This window comes from Lycium barbarum, chromosome 10 (genome assembly GCF_019175385.1).
Source record: "Lycium barbarum isolate Lr01 chromosome 10, ASM1917538v2, whole genome shotgun sequence".
Taxonomy (NCBI): domain Eukaryota; kingdom Viridiplantae; phylum Streptophyta; class Magnoliopsida; order Solanales; family Solanaceae; genus Lycium; species Lycium barbarum.
In genome coordinates, this window is record NC_083346.1 from 99,181,545 (window position 1) to 99,185,348 (window position 3,804).

Below are 3,804 nucleotides of genomic sequence, written 5' to 3' on the forward strand. Positions count from 1 at the left end.
AAAATGCCCCCGAGTGCCTCGAGAACCGAACCAAACATTCTACTAAGTCATAATCGATCATCCGGACCTAATGAAACTGACGGAAATCTTAAAAAGAGACAATTACCTAAAACTCAACTATTGGTCAACCCTTTTTCACTATTAACTTAAAAGCTTCTAAATTCCTCAAAACCCATCGCGATCACCTCGAAAACCATGCTACCATCCTCACGAGTCAAAAGCACTCTAACGAAGCTTAGGGAAAGTTCAACAAGGGAAAACAGGGTAAAAATGACTGAACGACCAAACAAGTCGTTATATCAGATATTAATTAAACAACCATTCGTCCTCGAATGGAAAAAGGAAACGGAGGGGGAAGTACCTGAATCAGCAAAAAGTTGATGATATCTACTACGTATGTCAGCCTCGGTCTCCCATGTAGCCTTCTCAACTGGACGGTGCTTCCATTGTACCTTGACTGAAGCTATCTCTTTTGACCTCAACTTTCGCACTTGCATATTCAAAATTGCTACAAGCTCCTCTTCGAAGGGCAAATTCTGATCAAACAACACCGACTCCCACTAGATGATATAAGACACATCAAAATGATACTTCTTCAACATGAAACATCGGGTGAACACCCACCAGGCCTGGTTGTGGCGCCAACTCATAAGCCACCCCACCAACACCTCAAAGAATCTCAAAAGGGCCAATGAACCTTGGCTTAACTTGACGTTCTTCCCAAATCTCATCACACCCTTCATAGGTAAGACCTTAAATAGAGCTTGATCACTCACCATGAACTCCAAATCTTAGACCTCCTGGTCCGCATACTCTTTTTTCCTACTCTAAGCCGCAAGAAGCTTCTCCTGAATCAGTTTCACCTTATCCAATGACTCCCTCAATAAGTTTGTATCCCACTGTCTCACCTCAAATGCATCGAACCAACCAATCGAAGAAGAACATCTCCTATATACAAAGCCTCTAATAGAGCCATATTGATACTCAAGTGATAATTGTTGTACGTGAACTCTGCAAAAGGTAAGAACTGGTCCCAATCACCAACAAGTCAATCACACAAGCCCGCAACATGTCCTCTAACACCTGAATAGTCCTCTCAGACTGACCCTAGTTTTGTGGGTGCAAAGTGGTACTAAGGTCCAACTGAGTCCCCAATTCCTTCTGCAATGTCCTCCATAAATGGGAAGTGAACTGAGTGCCTTGGTCTGAAATGATGGAAATAGGCACCTCATGCAATCTGACAATCTTTCTGACGTAGATCCTAGCCAATTTCTCCGCGTTGTAGGTAGTCTGAACTGGAATGAAGTGCACAGACTTAGTCAACCTATCAAAAATAACCCCAAATGGCATTAAACATGCCTAAAGTCTTCGGTAGACCAAAAAATAAATCCATCGCTATCCTCTCCCACTTCCACTCAGGAATGGGCATCTTCTATGTCATACCACCCGGTCTCTGGTGCTCATACTTAACATGCTGGCAATTCAAACATTAGGAAATGAAGTCCACTATGTCCCTCTTTATACTACCCCACCATTAATGCTGTCTTAAGTCACGATTAATGTTCATAGCACCATTAGAGTATCTAGAACTGTGAGCCTCCTCCATGATTAACTTAATCAAACCACCAACCCTAGAAACACAAATGCGCCCCTTAGTCCTCATAAAACCCTCATTATCAAGAATAGCCTCCTTGGCTTCTCCACTTAGTACTTTATCCCGAATCATGCACAATTTAACATCCTTAAACTGTTGGGTCTTAATCTGCTCTAAAAGAGACGACCTCACCTCAACACAAGCTAGAACCTTGCCAGGTTTTAAAATATCGAGTCTCACCATATTAATACCAAACGACTGGACTTCCATAGCTGAGGGATACTCTCCAACAATCAAATGTGCCAAGCTACCCATACTCACTGCCTTTTGACTTAATGCATCAGCCACCATATTTTCCTTTCCCGGATGATAAAGAATGGTGATATCATAATCCTTAAGAAACTTCATCTAACTATGCTACCTCGAATTTAGATCGTGTTGATTGAACATGTGCTTAAGATTGAGATGATCCGTGAAGACCTCACAATGAATCCCATACAAGTAATGTCTCCAAACCTTCAAGGCAAATACTATCGCTGCCAACTTAAGTCATGAGTGGGGTAGTTCTTCTCGTGAACCTTCAACTGTCTTGAAGCATACGTAATCATCTTATCCTTTTTCATCAACACACAACCCAAACCAATCCGAGAAGCATCACAATAAATGGTAAAATCCTTTCTCTCCACATGTAAAGCCAAAATCGGAGCTGAAGTAAATAAGGTCTTGAGCTTTCGAAAGCTTTCTCGCGCTTATCGGACCACTGAAAAAGCACATTCTTCAAAGTCAACCGAGTCAAATGAGAAGCAGTAGCTGAGACCCCTTCACGAATCGACGATAGTAACTCGCTAAGCCCATAAAACTTCAAATCTCGATCACTAAAGTAGGCCTAGTCCAATCCGTAACTGCGTCGATCTTCTTAGCGTCAAGCATAATTCCATCCATAGACACAACATGTCCCAAAAATGCCACGAAACTGAGCTAAAACTCACACTTAGAAAATTTAGTAAACAACTTCTTCTCTTTCAACAACCCAACAACTATCCTAAAATGCTTCCCATGATCTTCCTTACTAGTAGAGTACACTAGAATGTCATAAATGAACACAATCACGAATGAATTCGAGTAGGGCTTGAAATTCACATTCATCAAATCCATGAATGATGCAGGGCCATTGGTAAGCCTAAAAGACATCATCAAGAACTCATAATGACTATAGTGGGTCCTAAAAGCTGTCTTTGGAATATCATCGACTCTAATCTCTAACTAGTGGTAGCCCGATCTTAGAAAAGAATGACACATCCTGAAGTTGGTCGAACAAGTCATCAATGCAGGGTATCAGATACTTGTTTTGAATGGTAACTTTGTTGAACTACCGTAGTCGATACACATCCGCATAGAACCATTTTTTTTTCACGAACAACACAGGAGCACCCTAAGGGGAAACACTAGGTCAGATGAACCCCATACTCAACAAATCTTGCAATTGCTCCTTCAACTCCCTCAACTCTGCAGGAGCCATACTGTCACGACCCAGCTCCGAGGGCCGCGACTGGTGCCCTATTTGGACACCTCAAACAAACATACATACTAACTCGTCATATTTTGATTTAACTCAGATTTCATATTAATCATTTTAGACAGAAGTGGAAGCAAATATTATCTTAAGCGGTCGCACGTGCAAAAATGTCATATCAAAGCCAGAAGAGGCGGCGGAATACACATCGCCGAATATATGCACATATACAGACATGTGGGCCACCATGGCCGCTATAGCAGACAGGACCGCATTAAGATGCAAATTATGAACAGAACGAACACACACACGACCCATTACCCACATATATGACTACAGGATCATACTGCCGAATATGTCATAATACGCACGATCACAAAACCGGCCAGGCGAATGATATCATAATAATATGCACGAGCGGAGTAGTGAAAAACTAATGCAATTTACATATCAAAACATTTGTGAAAACTTGATATAATCATATGACAACAAGTTAGGTAACCTAGTTTATACAACTGATCAATATGGAGTCTATCTCACAAAAATACTTCTGAAATCGTATTTATAGTTCAAAATATAAATCCGAACATAATGGAGCAATCAAGACATTATTCTTTAGTAGCTAAAATCATAAGCAAAAGCCTTTTTCTGATATCATACAAAGATAAGCCAATTAGGGCAAACGAAGGAGTTTCGG